Genomic DNA, 16,326 nt, shown 5'->3' with positions numbered 1-16,326 from the left:
TTGGAGCTTTCACCTAAATAACTACAGGTGGTGAGATAAGCTGCACAATATAATTGACCTTTCAGTATATTGTTGCACACACACCATCTATTTAGCAAATGCCCTTGTTATCAACAGCAGCCTTTTAAACTCACCTGAGCTAACAGGTATGTGCGCTGGTTACTCTGCTGCGCTTAAAATTTCTTTTTTGGTTTGCTACAATGCCTTTTCTGAAACGTTGTCTCCTTCTGCTGGAACACTGACTTCTTTCATTTAATGCCTGCAGACTATAAAAGAGAACCCAACCCAAAAAGTTTGGTTGATTAGTCTGTGGCATTCTGTTAAACTGTTGCTTATGGCGGTCTCTGTGAGCTTCTCAGCGACATTCAGCCAGCCAGGTATCCTGCCTGCAGTAGATGGAATGTGGCAATGGAACGCTGGCTGCGCGTGTCATAATAGGCTCTGAGCCTTTATATACCTGTGCACAGCAGCAGCCACCTTCAGTCTGCTGCTGGACAGCCAGCAGCAGCAGCAGCAGGAGAGGTATGTAATCAGGAGCCCTCCTGCTAAGGGTAGACAGCTGCTCGTTCCACCCCACCCCCCGCCTTAATTGGTTCTCCTCCCTTCCAACGGTGTTGAGGCGGGTGGGAACAGCAGGGGGTGAAGGTGCTGTGTTTAAAGAGGTGGAGTTATGCAGATCTAAAACGCGTGGATTGCAGCAGCAGCAAGCCGAAAAGTGCAGGCATGTAAGGGATCTAGAGGTTGACAACATGTCTTCTTAACGGGAGTCCAGGAGCTCATCTCCACAAATGGACTTTTCAGGATCCTTGGGTGGCTCCGTAGTTTGAAACCAATTCTGGTTATCGCTTCTCGGCCTTTTGGCTAAGATCAAGTGTAGTATCTGTTCTTATCAGTTTAATATCTGATACGTCCCCTATCTGGGGACCATATATTAAATGGATTTTTAGAACAGGGAGATGGAAAAAGAGCTTGCTCTGTCCACTCCACGCATTGACCTGGTATTGCAGTATCTCCAGGACCGGTGCACCCCTTCTTTAATGCAGTTTCTAAAATCAGAAAGAATTGAATTCAATGTTTTTTGTTCATTTTGCTTGTTTGTCGGATTTTGGGATGGACTCTTTGGCTTTGCTTTTCTTCTCCTCATTGGATTTTTCATGTTCAAAGTTGCAGAAGCCAGATTACAAGCTCATTTTGGTTCAACTTCAGCAACTGTGCATTGCATTGCCATGTAATGTGATGCAATGCTATCTTTCTAGCTCTCCCTTTTTACTTCCTTTTGGATAAACAGACATATTAGGCAAGCATTTTGGAGCTTTCACCTAAATAACTACAGGTGGTGAGATAAGCTGCACAATATAATTGACCTTTCAGTATATTGTTGCACACACACCATCTATTTAGCAAATGCCCTTGTTATCAACAGCAGCCTTTTAAACTCACCTGAGCTAACAGGTATGTGCGCTGGTTACTCTGCTGCGCTTAAAATTTCTTTTTTGGTTTGCTACAATGCCTTTTCTGAAACGTTGTCTCCTTCTGCTGGAACACTGACTTCTTTCATTTAATGCCTGCAGACTATAAAAGAGAACCCAACCCAAAAAGTTTGGTTGATTAGTCTGTGGCATTCTGTTAAACTGTTGCTTATGGCGGTCTCTGTGAGCTTCTCAGCGACATTCAGCCAGCCAGGTATCCTGCCTGCAGTAGATGGAATGTGGCAATGGAACGCTGGCTGCGCGTGTCATAATAGGCTCTGAGCCTTTATATACCTGTGCACAGCAGCAGCCACCTTCAGTCTGCTGCTGGACAGCCAGCAGCAGCAGCAGCAGGAGAGGTATGTAATCAGGAGCCCTCCTGCTAAGGGTAGACAGCTGCTCGTTCCACCCCACCCCCCGCCTTAATTGGTTCTCCTCCCTTCCAACGGTGTTGAGGCGGGTGGGAACAGCAGGGGGTGAAGGTGCTGTGTTTAAAGAGGTGGAGTTATGCAGATCTAAAACGCGTGGATTGCAGCAGCAGCAAGCCGAAAAGTGCAGGCATGTAAGGGATCTAGAGGTTGACAACATGTCTTCTTAACGGGAGTCCAGGAGCTCATCTCCACAAATGGACTTTTCAGGATCCTTGGGTGGCTCCGTAGTTTGAAACCAATTCTGGTTATCGCTTCTCGGCCTTTTGGCTAAGATCAAGTGTAGTATCTGTTCTTACCAGTTTAATATCTGATACGTCCCCTATCTGGGGACCATATATTAAATGGATTTTTAGAACAGGGAGATGGAAAAAGAGCTTGCTCTGTCCACTCCACGCATTGACCTGGTATTGCAGTATCTCCAGGACCGGTGCACCCCTTCTTTAATGCAGTTTCTAAAATCAGAAAGAATTGAATTCAATGTTTTTTGTTCATTTTGCTTGTTTGTCGGATTTTAGGATGGACTCTTTGGCTTTGCTTTTCTTCTCCTCATTGGATTTTTCATGTTCAAAGTTGCAGAAGCCAGATTACAAGCTCATTTTGGTTTAACTTCAGCAACTGTGCATTGCATTGCCATGTAATGTGATGCAATGCTATCTTTCTAGCTCTCCCTTTTTACTTCCTTTTGGATAAACAGACATATTAGGCAAGCATTTTGGAGCTTTCACCTAAATAACTACAGGTGGTGAGATAAGCTGCACAATATAATTGACCTTTCAGTATATTGTTGCACACACACCATCTATTTAGCAAATGCCCTTGTTATCAACAGCAGCCTTTTAAACTCACCTGAGCTAACAGGTATGTGCGCTGGTTACTCTGCTGCGCTTAAAATTTCTTTTTTGGTTTGCTACAATGCCTTTTCTGAAACGTTGTCTCCTTCTGCTGGAACACTGACTTCTTTCATTTAATGCCTGCAGACTATAAAAGAGAACCCAACCCAAAAAGTTTGGTTGATTAGTCTGTGGCATTCTGTTAAACTGTTGCTTATGGCGGTCTCTGTGAGCTTCTCAGCGACATTCAGCCAGCCAGGTATCCTGCCTGCAGTAGATGGAATGTGGCAATGGAACGCTGGCTGCGCGTGTCATAATAGGCTCTGAGCCTTTATATACCTGTGCACAGCAGCAGCCACCTTCAGTCTGCTGCTGGACAGCCAGCAGCAGCAGCAGCAGGAGAGGTATGTAATCAGGAGCCCTCCTGCTAAGGGTAGACAGCTGCTCGTTCCACCCCACCCCCCGCCTTAATTGGTTCTCCTCCCTTCCAACGGTGTTGAGGCGGGTGGGAACAGCAGGGGGTGAAGGTGCTGTGTTTAAAGAGGTGGAGTTATGCAGATCTAAAACGCGTGGATTGCAGCAGCAGCAAGCCGAAAAGTGCAGGCATGTAAGGGATCTAGAGGTTGACAACATGTCTTCTTAACGGGAGTCCAGGAGCTCATCTCCACAAATGGACTTTTCAGGATCCTTGGGTGGCTCCGTAGTTTGAAACCAATTCTGGTTATCGCTTCTCGGCCTTTTGGCTAAGATCAAGTGTAGTATCTGTTCTTATCAGTTTAATATCTGATACGTCCCCTATCTGGGGACCATATATTAAATGGATTTTTAGAACAGGGAGATGGAAAAAGAGCTTGCTCTGTCCACTCCACGCATTGACCTGGTATTGCAGTATCTCCAGGACCGGTGCACCCCTTCTTTAATGCAGTTTCTAAAATCAGAAAGAATTGAATTCAATGTTTTTTGTTCATTTTGCTTGTTTGTCGGATTTTGGGATGGACTCTTTGGCTTTGCTTTTCTTCTCCTCATTGGATTTTTCATGTTCAAAGTTGCAGAAGCCAGATTACAAGCTCATTTTGGTTCAACTTCAGCAACTGTGCATTGCATTGCCATGTAATGTGATGCAATGCTATCTTTCTAGCTCTCCCTTTTTACTTCCTTTTGGATAAACAGACATATTAGGCAAGCATTTTGGAGCTTTCACCTAAATAACTACAGGTGGTGAGATAAGCTGCACAATATAATTGACCTTTCAGTATATTGTTGCACACACACCATCTATTTAGCAAATGCCCTTGTTATCAACAGCAGCCTTTTAAACTCACCTGAGCTAACAGGTATGTGCGCTGGTTACTCTGCTGCGCTTAAAATTTCTTTTTTGGTTTGCTACAATGCCTTTTCTGAAACGTTGTCTCCTTCTGCTGGAACACTGACTTCTTTCATTTAATGCCTGCAGACTATAAAAGAGAACCCAACCCAAAAAGTTTGGTTGATTAGTCTGTGGCATTCTGTTAAACTGTTGCTTATGGCGGTCTCTGTGAGCTTCTCAGCGACATTCAGCCAGCCAGGTATCCTGCCTGCAGTAGATGGAATGTGGCAATGGAACGCTGGCTGCGCGTGTCATAATAGGCTCTGAGCCTTTATATACCTGTGCACAGCAGCAGCCACCTTCAGTCTGCTGCTGGACAGCCAGCAGCAGCAGCAGCAGGAGAGGTATGTAATCAGGAGCCCTCCTGCTAAGGGTAGACAGCTGCTCGTTCCACCCCACCCCCCGCCTTAATTGGTTCTCCTCCCTTCCAACGGTGTTGAGGCGGGTGGGAACAGCAGGGGGTGAAGGTGCTGTGTTTAAAGAGGTGGAGTTATGCAGATCTAAAACGCGTGGATTGCAGCAGCAGCAAGCCGAAAAGTGCAGGCATGTAAGGGATCTAGAGGTTGACAACATGTCTTCTTAACGGGAGTCCAGGAGCTCATCTCCACAAATGGACTTTTCAGGATCCTTGGGTGGCTCCGTAGTTTGAAACCAATTCTGGTTATCGCTTCTCGGCCTTTTGGCTAAGATCAAGTGTAGTATCTGTTCTTATCAGTTTAATATCTGATACGTCCCCTATCTGGGGACCATATATTAAATGGATTTTTAGAACAGGGAGATGGAAAAAGAGCTTGCTCTGTCCACTCCACGCATTGACCTGGTATTGCAGTATCTCCAGGACCGGTGCACCCCTTCTTTAATGCAGTTTCTAAAATCAGAAAGAATTGAATTCAATGTTTTTTGTTCATTTTGCTTGTTTGTCGGATTTTGGGATGGACTCTTTGGCTTTGCTTTTCTTCTCCTCATTGGATTTTTCATGTTCAAAGTTGCAGAAGCCAGATTACAAGCTCATTTTGGTTCAACTTCAGCAACTGTGCATTGCATTGCCATGTAATGTGATGCAATGCTATCTTTCTAGCTCTCCCTTTTTACTTCCTTTTGGATAAACAGACATATTAGGCAAGCATTTTGGAGCTTTCACCTAAATAACTACAGGTGGTGAGATAAGCTGCACAATATAATTGACCTTTCAGTATATTGTTGCACACACACCATCTATTTAGCAAATGCCCTTGTTATCAACAGCAGCCTTTTAAACTCACCTGAGCTAACAGGTATGTGCGCTGGTTACTCTGCTGCGCTTAAAATTTCTTTTTTGGTTTGCTACAATGCCTTTTCTGAAACGTTGTCTCCTTCTGCTGGAACACTGACTTCTTTCATTTAATGCCTGCAGACTATAAAAGAGAACCCAACCCAAAAAGTTTGGTTGATTAGTCTGTGGCATTCTGTTAAACTGTTGCTTATGGCGGTCTCTGTGAGCTTCTCAGCGACATTCAGCCAGCCAGGTATCCTGCCTGCAGTAGATGGAATGTGGCAATGGAACGCTGGCTGCGCGTGTCATAATAGGCTCTGAGCCTTTATATACCTGTGCACAGCAGCAGCCACCTTCAGTCTGCTGCTGGACAGCCAGCAGCAGCAGCAGCAGGAGAGGTATGTAATCAGGAGCCCTCCTGCTAAGGGTAGACAGCTGCTCGTTCCACCCCACCCCCCGCCTTAATTGGTTCTCCTCCCTTCCAACGGTGTTGAGGCGGGTGGGAACAGCAGGGGGTGAAGGTGCTGTGTTTAAAGAGGTGGAGTTATGCAGATCTAAAACGCGTGGATTGCAGCAGCAGCAAGCCGAAAAGTGCAGGCATGTAAGGGATCTAGAGGTTGACAACATGTCTTCTTAACGGGAGTCCAGGAGCTCATCTCCACAAATGGACTTTTCAGGATCCTTGGGTGGCTCCGTAGTTTGAAACCAATTCTGGTTATCGCTTCTCGGCCTTTTGGCTAAGATCAAGTGTAGTATCTGTTCTTACCAGTTTAATATCTGATACGTCCCCTATCTGGGGACCATATATTAAATGGATTTTTAGAACAGGGAGATGGAAAAAGAGCTTGCTCTGTCCACTCCACGCATTGACCTGGTATTGCAGTATCTCCAGGACCGGTGCACCCCTTCTTTAATGCAGTTTCTAAAATCAGAAAGAATTGAATTCAATGTTTTTTGTTCATTTTGCTTGTTTGTCGGATTTTAGGATGGACTCTTTGGCTTTGCTTTTCTTCTCCTCATTGGATTTTTCATGTTCAAAGTTGCAGAAGCCAGATTACAAGCTCATTTTGGTTTAACTTCAGCAACTGTGCATTGCATTGCCATGTAATGTGATGCAATGCTATCTTTCTAGCTCTCCCTTTTTACTTCCTTTTGGATAAACAGACATATTAGGCAAGCATTTTGGAGCTTTCACCTAAATAACTACAGGTGGTGAGATAAGCTGCACAATATAATTGACCTTTCAGTATATTGTTGCACACACACCATCTATTTAGCAAATGCCCTTGTTATCAACAGCAGCCTTTTAAACTCACCTGAGCTAACAGGTATGTGCGCTGGTTACTCTGCTGCGCTTAAAATTTCTTTTTTGGTTTGCTACAATGCCTTTTCTGAAACGTTGTCTCCTTCTGCTGGAACACTGACTTCTTTCATTTAATGCCTGCAGACTATAAAAGAGAACCCAACCCAAAAAGTTTGGTTGATTAGTCTGTGGCATTCTGTTAAACTGTTGCTTATGGCGGTCTCTGTGAGCTTCTCAGCGACATTCAGCCAGCCAGGTATCCTGCCTGCAGTAGATGGAATGTGGCAATGGAACGCTGGCTGCGCGTGTCATAATAGGCTCTGAGCCTTTATATACCTGTGCACAGCAGCAGCCACCTTCAGTCTGCTGCTGGACAGCCAGCAGCAGCAGCAGCAGGAGAGGTATGTAATCAGGAGCCCTCCTGCTAAGGGTAGACAGCTGCTCGTTCCACCCCACCCCCCGCCTTAATTGGTTCTCCTCCCTTCCAACGGTGTTGAGGCGGGTGGGAACAGCAGGGGGTGAAGGTGCTGTGTTTAAAGAGGTGGAGTTATGCAGATCTAAAACGCGTGGATTGCAGCAGCAGCAAGCCGAAAAGTGCAGGCATGTAAGGGATCTAGAGGTTGACAACATGTCTTCTTAACGGGAGTCCAGGAGCTCATCTCCACAAATGGACTTTTCAGGATCCTTGGGTGGCTCCGTAGTTTGAAACCAATTCTGGTTATCGCTTCTCGGCCTTTTGGCTAAGATCAAGTGTAGTATCTGTTCTTATCAGTTTAATATCTGATACGTCCCCTATCTGGGGACCATATATTAAATGGATTTTTAGAACAGGGAGATGGAAAAAGAGCTTGCTCTGTCCACTCCACGCATTGACCTGGTATTGCAGTATCTCCAGGACCGGTGCACCCCTTCTTTAATGCAGTTTCTAAAATCAGAAAGAATTGAATTCAATGTTTTTTGTTCATTTTGCTTGTTTGTCGGATTTTGGGATGGACTCTTTGGCTTTGCTTTTCTTCTCCTCATTGGATTTTTCATGTTCAAAGTTGCAGAAGCCAGATTACAAGCTCATTTTGGTTCAACTTCAGCAACTGTGCATTGCATTGCCATGTAATGTGATGCAATGCTATCTTTCTAGCTCTCCCTTTTTACTTCCTTTTGGATAAACAGACATATTAGGCAAGCATTTTGGAGCTTTCACCTAAATAACTACAGGTGGTGAGATAAGCTGCACAATATAATTGACCTTTCAGTATATTGTTGCACACACACCATCTATTTAGCAAATGCCCTTGTTATCAACAGCAGCCTTTTAAACTCACCTGAGCTAACAGGTATGTGCGCTGGTTACTCTGCTGCGCTTAAAATTTCTTTTTTGGTTTGCTACAATGCCTTTTCTGAAACGTTGTCTCCTTCTGCTGGAACACTGACTTCTTTCATTTAATGCCTGCAGACTATAAAAGAGAACCCAACCCAAAAAGTTTGGTTGATTAGTCTGTGGCATTCTGTTAAACTGTTGCTTATGGCGGTCTCTGTGAGCTTCTCAGCGACATTCAGCCAGCCAGGTATCCTGCCTGCAGTAGATGGAATGTGGCAATGGAACGCTGGCTGCGCGTGTCATAATAGGCTCTGAGCCTTTATATACCTGTGCACAGCAGCAGCCACCTTCAGTCTGCTGCTGGACAGCCAGCAGCAGCAGCAGCAGGAGAGGTATGTAATCAGGAGCCCTCCTGCTAAGGGTAGACAGCTGCTCGTTCCACCCCACCCCCCGCCTTAATTGGTTCTCCTCCCTTCCAACGGTGTTGAGGCGGGTGGGAACAGCAGGGGGTGAAGGTGCTGTGTTTAAAGAGGTGGAGTTATGCAGATCTAAAACGCGTGGATTGCAGCAGCAGCAAGCCGAAAAGTGCAGGCATGTAAGGGATCTAGAGGTTGACAACATGTCTTCTTAACGGGAGTCCAGGAGCTCATCTCCACAAATGGACTTTTCAGGATCCTTGGGTGGCTCCGTAGTTTGAAACCAATTCTGGTTATCGCTTCTCGGCCTTTTGGCTAAGATCAAGTGTAGTATCTGTTCTTATCAGTTTAATATCTGATACGTCCCCTATCTGGGGACCATATATTAAATGGATTTTTAGAACAGGGAGATGGAAAAAGAGCTTGCTCTGTCCACTCCACGCATTGACCTGGTATTGCAGTATCTCCAGGACCGGTGCACCCCTTCTTTAATGCAGTTTCTAAAATCAGAAAGAATTGAATTCAATGTTTTTTGTTCATTTTGCTTGTTTGTCGGATTTTGGGATGGACTCTTTGGCTTTGCTTTTCTTCTCCTCATTGGATTTTTCATGTTCAAAGTTGCAGAAGCCAGATTACAAGCTCATTTTGGTTCAACTTCAGCAACTGTGCATTGCATTGCCATGTAATGTGATGCAATGCTATCTTTCTAGCTCTCCCTTTTTACTTCCTTTTGGATAAACAGACATATTAGGCAAGCAATTTGGAGCTTTCACCTAAATAACTACAGGTGGTGAGATAAGCTGCACAATATAATTGACCTTTCAGTATATTGTTGCACACACACCATCTATTTAGCAAATGCCCTTGTTATCAACAGCAGCCTTTTAAACTCACCTGAGCTAACAGGTATGTGCGCTGGTTACTCTGCTGCGCTTAAAATTTCTTTTTTGGTTTGCTACAATGCCTTTTCTGAAACGTTGTCTCCTTCTGCTGGAACACAGACTTCTTTCATTTAATGCCTGCAGACTATAAAAGAGAACCCAACCCAAAAAGTTTGGTTGATTAGTCTGTGGCATTCTGTTAAACTGTTGCTTATGGCGGTCTCTGTGAGCTTCTCAGCGACATTCAGCCAGCCAGGTATCCTGCCTGCAGTAGATGGAATGTGGCAATGGAACGCTGGCTGCGCGTGTCATAATAGGCTCTGAGCCTTTATATACCTGTGCACAGCAGCAGCCACCTTCAGTCTGCTGCTGGACAGCCAGCAGCAGCAGCAGCAGGAGAGGTATGTAATCAGGAGCCCTCCTGCTAAGGGTAGACAGCTGCTCGTTCCACCCCACCCCCCGCCTTAATTGGTTCTCCTCCCTTCCAACGGTGTTGAGGCGGGTGGGAACAGCAGGGGGTGAAGGTGCTGTGTTTAAAGAGGTGGAGTTATGCAGATCTAAAACGCGTGGATTGCAGCAGCAGCAAGCCGAAAAGTGCAGGCATGTAAGGGATCTAGAGGTTGACAACATGTCTTCTTAACGGGAGTCCAGGAGCTCATCTCCACAAATGGACTTTTCAGGATCCTTGGGTGGCTCCGTAGTTTGAAACCAATTCTGGTTATCGCTTCTCGGCCTTTTGGCTAAGATCAAGTGTAGTATCTGTTCTTATCAGTTTAATATCTGATACGTCCCCTATCTGGGGACCATATATTAAATGGATTTTTAGAACAGGGAGATGGAAAAAGAGCTTGCTCTGTCCACTCCACGCATTGACCTGGTATTGCAGTATCTCCAGGACCGGTGCACCCCTTCTTTAATGCAGTTTCTAAAATCAGAAAGAATTGAATTCAATGTTTTTTGTTCATTTTGCTTGTTTGTCGGATTTTGGGATGGACTCTTTGGCTTTGCTTTTCTTCTCCTCATTGGATTTTTCATGTTCAAAGTTGCAGAAGCCAGATTACAAGCTCATTTTGGTTCAACTTCAGCAACTGTGCATTGCATTGCCATGTAATGTGATGCAATGCTATCTTTCTAGCTCTCCCTTTTTACTTCCTTTTGGATAAACAGACATATTAGGCAAGTATTTTGGAGCTTTCACCTAAATAACTACAGGTGGTGAGATAAGCTGCACAATATAATTGACCTTTCAGTATATTGTTGCACACACACCATCTATTTAGCAAATGCCCTTGTTATCAACAGCAGCCTTTTAAACTCACCTGAGCTAACAGGTATGTGCGCTGGTTACTCTGCTGCGCTTAAAATTTCTTTTTTGGTTTGCTACAATGCCTTTTCTGAAACGTTGTCTCCTTCTGCTGGAACACTGACTTCTTTCATTTAATGCCTGCAGACTATAAAAGAGAACCCAACCCAAAAAGTTTGGTTGATTAGTCTGTGGCATTTTGTTAAACTGTTGCTTATGGCGGTCTCTGTGAGCTTCTCAGCGACATTCAGCCAGCCAGGTATCCTGCCTGCAGTAGATGGAATGTGGCAATGGAACGCTGGCTGCGTGTGTCATAATAGGCTCTGAGCCTTTATATACCTGTGCACAGCAGCAGCCACCTTCAGTCTGCTGCTGGACAGCCAGCAGCAGCAGCAGCAGGAGAGGTATGTAATCAGGAGCCCTCCTGCTAAGGGTAGACAGCTGCTCGTTCCACCCCACCCCCCGCCTTAATTGGTTCTCCTCCCTTCCAACGGTGTTGAGGCGGGTGGGAACAGCAGGGGGTGAAGGTGCTGTGTTTAAAGAGGTGGAGTTATGCAGATCTAAAACGCGTGGATTGCAGCAGCAGCAAGCCGAAAAGTGCAGGCATGTAAGGGATCTAGAGGTTGACAACATGTCTTCTTAACGGGAGTCCAGGAGCTCATCTCCACAAATGGACTTTTCAGGATCCTTGGGTGGCTCCGTAGTTTGAAACCAATTCTGGTTATCGCTTCTCGGCCTTTTGGCTAAGATCAAGTGTAGTATCTGTTCTTATCAGTTTAATATCTGATACGTCCCCTATCTGGGGACCATATATTAAATGGATTTTTAGAACAGGGAGATGGAAAAAGAGCTTGCTCTGTCCACTCCACGCATTGACCTGGTATTGCAGTATCTCCAGGACCGGTGCACCCCTTCTTTAATGCAGTTTCTAAAATTAGAAAGAATTGAATTCAATGTTTTTTGTTCATTTTGCTTGTTTGTCGGATTTTGGGATGGACTCTTTGGCTTTGCTTTTCTTCTCCTCATTGGATTTTTCATGTTCAAAATTGCAGAAGCCAGATTACAAGCTCATTTTGGTTCAACTTCAGCAACTGTGCATTGCATTGCCATGTAATGTGATGCAATGCTATCTTTCTAGCTCTCCCTTTTTACTTCCTTTTGGATAAACAGACATATTAGGCAAGCATTTTGGAGCTTTCACCTAAATAACTACAGGTGGTGAGATAAGCTGCACAATATAATTGACCTTTCAGTATATTGTTGCACACACACCATCTATTTAGCAAATGCCCTTGTTATCAACAGCAGCCTTTTAAACTCACCTGAGCTAACAGGTATGTGCGCTGGTTACTCTGCTGCGCTTAAAATTTCTTTTTTGGTTTGCTACAATGCCTTTTCTGAAACGTTGTCTCCTTCTGCTGGAACACTGACTTCTTTCATTTAATGCCTGCAGACTATAAAAGAGAACCCAACCCAAAAAGTTTGGTTGATTAGTCTGTGGCATTCTGTTAAACTGTTGCTTATGGCGGTCTCTGTGAGCTTCTCAGCGACATTCAGCCAGCCAGGTATCCTGCCTGCAGTAGATGGAATGTGGCAATGGAACGCTGGCTGCGCGTGTCATAATAGGCTCTGAGCCTTTATATACCTGTGCACAGCAGCAGCCACCTTCAGTCTGCTGCTGGACAGCCAGCAGCAGCAGCAGCAGGAGAGGTATGTAATCAGGAGCCCTCCTGCTAAGGGTAGACAGCTGCTCGTTCCACCCCACCCCCCGCCTTAATTGGTTCTCCTCCCTTCCAACGGTGTTGAGGCGGGTGGGAACAGCAGGGGGTGAAGGTGCTGTGTTTAAAGAGGTGGAGTTATGCAGATCTAAAACGCGTGGATTGCAGCAGCAGCAAGCCGAAAAGTGCAGGCATGTAAGGGATCTAGAGGTTGACAACATGTCTTCTTAACGGGAGTCCAGGAGCTCATCTCCACAAATGGACTTTTCAGGATCCTTGGGTGGCTCCGTAGTTTGAAACCAATTCTGGTTATCGCTTCTCGGCCTTTTGGCTAAGATCAAGTGTAGTATCTGTTCTTATCAGTTTAATATCTGATACGTCCCCTATCTGGGGATCATATATTAAATGGATTTTTAGAACAGGGAGATGGAAAAAGAGCTTGCTCTGTCCACTCCACGCATTGACCTGGTATTGCAGTATCTCTAGGACCGGTGCACCCCTTCTTTAATGCAGTTTCTAAAATCAGAAAGAATTGAATTCAATGTTTTTTGTTCATTTTGCTTGTTTGTCGGATTTTGGGATGGACTCTTTGGCTTTGCTTTTCTTCTCCTCATTGGATTTTTCATGTTCAAAGTTGCAGAAGCCAGATTACAAGCTCATTTTGGTTCAACTTCAGCAACTGTGCATTGCATTGCCATGTAATGTGATGCAATGCTATCTTTCTAGCTCTCCCTTTTTACTTCCTTTTGGATAAACAGACATATTAGGCAAGCATTTTGGAGCTTTCACCTAAATAACTACAGGTGGTGAGATAAGCTGCCCAATATAATTGACCTTTCAGTATATTGTTGCACACACACCATCTATTTAGCAAATGCCCTTGTTATCAACAGCAGCCTTTTAAACTCACCTGAGCTAACAGGTATGTGCGCTGATTACTCTGCTGCGCTTAAAATTTCTTTTTTGGTTTGCTACAATGCCTTTTCTGAAACGTTGTCTCCTTCTGCTGGAACACTGACTTCTTTCATTTAATGCCTGCAGACTATAAAAGAGAACCCAACCCAAAAAGTTTGGTTGATTAGTCTGTGGCATTCTGTTAAACTGTTGCTTATGGCGGTCTCTGTGAGCTTCTCAGCGACATTCAGCCAGCCAGGTATCCTGCCTGCAGTAGATGGAATGTGGCAATGGAACGCTGGCTGCGCGTGTCATAATAGGCTCTGAGCCTTTATATACCTGTGCACAGCAGCAGCCACCTTCAGTCTGCTGCTGGACAGCCAGCAGCAGCAGCAGCAGGAGAGGTATGTAATCAGGAGCCCTCCTGCTAAGGGTAGACAGCTGCTCGTTCCACCCCACCCCCCGCCTTAATTGGTTCTCCTCCCTTCCAACGGTGTTGAGGCGGGTGGGAACAGCAGGGGGTGAAGGTGCTGTGTTTAAAGAGGTGGAGTTATGCAGATCTAAAACGCGTGGATTGCAGCAGCAGCAAGCCGAAAAGTGCAGGCATGTAAGGGATCTAGAGGTTGACAACATGTCTTCTTAACGGGAGTCCAGGAGCTCATCTCCACAAATGGACTTTTCAGGATCCTTGGGTGGCTCCGTAGTTTGAAACCAATTCTGGTTATCGCTTCTCGGCCTTTTGGCTAAGATCAAGTGTAGTATCTGTTCTTATCAGTTTAATATCTGATACGTCCCCTATCTGGGGACCATATATTAAATGGATTTTTAGAACAGGGAGATGGAAAAAGAGCTTGCTCTGTCCACTCCACGCATTGACCTGGTATTGCAGTATCTCCAGGACCGGTGCACCCCTTCTTTAATGCAGTTTCTAAAATCAGAAAGAATTGAATTCAATGTTTTTTGTTCATTTTGCTTGTTTGTCGGATTTTGGGATGGACTCTTTGGCTTTGCTTTTCTTCTCCTCATTGGATTTTTCATGTTCAAAGTTGCAGAAGCCAGATTACAAGCTCATTTTGGTTCAACTTCAGCAACTGTGCATTGCATTGCCATGTAATGTGATGCAATGCTATCTTTCTAGCTCTCCCTTTTTACTTCCTTTTGGATAAACAGACATATTAGGCAAGCATTTTGGAGCTTTCACCTAAATAACTACAGGTGGTGAGATAAGCTGCCCAATATAATTGACCTTTCAGTATATTGTTGCACACAAACCATCTATTTAGCAAATGCCCTTGTTATCAACAGCAGCCTTTTAAACTCACCTGAGCTAACAGGTATGTGCGCTGGTTACTCTGCTGCGCTTAAAATTTCTTTTTTGGTTTGCTACAATGCCTTTTCTGAAACGTTGTCTCCTTCTGCTGGAACACTGACTTCTTTCATTTAATGCCTGCAGACTATAAAAGAGAACCCAACCCAAAAAGTTTGGTTGATTAGTCTGTGGCATTCTGTTAAACTGTTGCTTATGGCGGTCTCTGTGAGCTTCTCAGCGACATTCAGCCAGCCAGGTATCCTGCCTGCAGTAGATGGAATGTGGCAATGGAACGCTGGCTGCGCGTGTCATAATAGGCTCTGAGCCTTTATATACCTGTGCACAGCAGCAGCCACCTTCAGTCTGCTGCTGGACAGCCAGCAGCAGCAGCAGCAGGAGAGGTATGTAATCAGGAGCCCTCCTGCTAAGGGTAGACAGCTGCTCGTTCCACCCCACCCCCCGCCTTAATTGGTTCTCCTCCCTTCCAACGGTGTTGAGGCGGGTGGGAACAGCAGGGGGTGAAGGTGCTGTGTTTAAAGAGGTGGAGTTATGCAGATCTAAAATGCGTGGATTGCAGCAGCAGCAAGCCGAAAAGTGCAGGCATGTAAGGGATCTAGAGGTTGACAACATGTCTTCTTAACGGGAGTCCAGGAGCTCATCTCCACAAATGGACTTTTCAGGATCCTTGGGTGGCTCCGTAGTTTGAAACCAATTCTGGTTATCGCTTCTCGGCCTTTTGGCTAAGATCAAGTGTAGTATCTGTTCTTATCAGTTTAATATCTGATACGTCCCCTATCTGGGGACCATATATTAAATGGATTTTTAGAACAGGGAGATGGAAAAAGAGCTTGCTCTGTCCACTCCACGCATTGACCTGGTATTGCAGTATCTCCAGGACCGGTGCACCCCTTCTTTAATGCAGTTTCTAAAATCAGAAAGAATTGAATTCAATGTTTTTTGTTCATTTTGCTTGTTTGTCGGATTTTGGGATGGACTCTTTGGCTTTGCTTTTCTTCTCCTCATTGGATTTTTCATGTTCAAAGTTGCAGAAGCCAGATTACAAGCTCATTTTGGTTCAACTTCAGCAACTGTGCATTGCATTGCCATGTAATGTGATGCAATGCTATCTTTCTAGCTCTCCCTTTTTACTTCCTTTTGGATAAACAGACATATTAGGCAAGTATTTTGGAGCTTTCACCTAAATAACTACAGGTGGTGAGATAAGCTGCACAATATAATTGACCTTTCAGTATATTGTTGCACACACACCATCTATTTAGCAAATGCCCTTGTTATCAACAGCAGCCTTTTAAACTCACCTGAGCTAACAGGTATGTGCGCTGGTTACTCTGCTGCGCTTAAAATTTCTTTTTTGGTTTGCTACAATGCCTTTTCTGAAACGTTGTCTCCTTCTGCTGGAACACTGACTTCTTTCATTTAATGCCTGCAGACTATAAAAGAGAACCCAACCCAAAAAGTTTGGTTGATTAGTCTGTGGCATTTTGTTAAACTGTTGCTTATGGCGGTCTCTGTGAGCTTCTCAGCGACATTCAGCCAGCCAGGTATCCTGCCTGCAGTAGATGGAATGTGGCAATGGAACGCTGGCTGCGCGTGTCATAATAGGCTCTGAGCCTTTATATACCTGTGCACAGCAGCAGCCACCTTCAGTCTGCTGCTGGACAGCCAGCAGCAGCAGCAGCAGGAGAGGTATGTAATCAGGAGCCCTCCTGCTAAGGGTAGACAGCTGCTCGTTCCACCCCACCCCCCGCCTTAATTGGTTCTCCTCCCTTCCAACGGTGTTGAGGCGGGTGGGAACAGCAGGGGGTGAAGGTGCTGTGT

General features: G+C 45.0%; 12 non-coding genes across 12 annotated transcripts; all 12 read left to right on the top strand.

Moving 5' to 3' along the window:
- Positions 1 to 841: 841 nt before the first annotated feature.
- On the top strand, positions 842 to 1,032 carry LOC141228782 (U2 spliceosomal RNA). Its single transcript, XR_012295583.1, has one exon. It is a non-coding gene; the product is annotated as a U2 spliceosomal RNA (small nuclear RNA).
- Positions 1,033 to 2,147: 1,115 nt separating this feature from the next.
- LOC141228288 (U2 spliceosomal RNA) lies at positions 2,148 to 2,338 on the top strand. The gene has a single exon (XR_012295203.1). It is a non-coding gene; the product is annotated as a U2 spliceosomal RNA (small nuclear RNA).
- Positions 2,339 to 3,453: 1,115 nt separating this feature from the next.
- On the top strand, positions 3,454 to 3,644 carry LOC141228781 (U2 spliceosomal RNA). Its single transcript, XR_012295582.1, has one exon. It is a non-coding gene; the product is annotated as a U2 spliceosomal RNA (small nuclear RNA).
- A 1,115-nt stretch (positions 3,645 to 4,759) lies between these two features.
- On the top strand, positions 4,760 to 4,950 carry LOC141228780 (U2 spliceosomal RNA). Its single transcript, XR_012295581.1, has one exon. It is a non-coding gene; the product is annotated as a U2 spliceosomal RNA (small nuclear RNA).
- Positions 4,951 to 6,065: 1,115 nt separating this feature from the next.
- On the top strand, positions 6,066 to 6,256 carry LOC141228286 (U2 spliceosomal RNA). Its single transcript, XR_012295202.1, has one exon. It is a non-coding gene; the product is annotated as a U2 spliceosomal RNA (small nuclear RNA).
- A 1,115-nt stretch (positions 6,257 to 7,371) lies between these two features.
- LOC141228779 (U2 spliceosomal RNA) lies at positions 7,372 to 7,562 on the top strand. The gene has a single exon (XR_012295580.1). It is a non-coding gene; the product is annotated as a U2 spliceosomal RNA (small nuclear RNA).
- Positions 7,563 to 8,677: 1,115 nt separating this feature from the next.
- On the top strand, positions 8,678 to 8,868 carry LOC141228778 (U2 spliceosomal RNA). The gene has a single exon (XR_012295579.1). It is a non-coding gene; the product is annotated as a U2 spliceosomal RNA (small nuclear RNA).
- Positions 8,869 to 9,983: 1,115 nt separating this feature from the next.
- LOC141228777 (U2 spliceosomal RNA) lies at positions 9,984 to 10,174 on the top strand. Its single transcript, XR_012295578.1, has one exon. It is a non-coding gene; the product is annotated as a U2 spliceosomal RNA (small nuclear RNA).
- Positions 10,175 to 11,289: 1,115 nt separating this feature from the next.
- On the top strand, positions 11,290 to 11,480 carry LOC141228776 (U2 spliceosomal RNA). Its single transcript, XR_012295577.1, has one exon. It is a non-coding gene; the product is annotated as a U2 spliceosomal RNA (small nuclear RNA).
- Positions 11,481 to 12,595: 1,115 nt separating this feature from the next.
- On the top strand, positions 12,596 to 12,786 carry LOC141228291 (U2 spliceosomal RNA). Its single transcript, XR_012295206.1, has one exon. It is a non-coding gene; the product is annotated as a U2 spliceosomal RNA (small nuclear RNA).
- Positions 12,787 to 13,901: 1,115 nt separating this feature from the next.
- On the top strand, positions 13,902 to 14,092 carry LOC141228775 (U2 spliceosomal RNA). Its single transcript, XR_012295576.1, has one exon. It is a non-coding gene; the product is annotated as a U2 spliceosomal RNA (small nuclear RNA).
- A 1,115-nt stretch (positions 14,093 to 15,207) lies between these two features.
- LOC141228773 (U2 spliceosomal RNA) lies at positions 15,208 to 15,398 on the top strand. The gene has a single exon (XR_012295574.1). It is a non-coding gene; the product is annotated as a U2 spliceosomal RNA (small nuclear RNA).
- The last annotated feature ends 928 nt before the right edge of the window (positions 15,399 to 16,326 follow it).

The sequence above is a fragment of the Phyllobates terribilis genome, unplaced genomic scaffold (genome assembly GCF_046119375.1).
Source record: "Phyllobates terribilis strain yellow unplaced genomic scaffold, ASM4611937v1 Scaffold_437__1_contigs__length_1545540, whole genome shotgun sequence".
Lineage (NCBI taxonomy): Eukaryota > Metazoa > Chordata > Amphibia > Anura > Dendrobatidae > Phyllobates > Phyllobates terribilis.
Note: the sequence above shows the minus strand (reverse complement) of the source record. Positions and strands in the feature narration are given on the sequence as shown.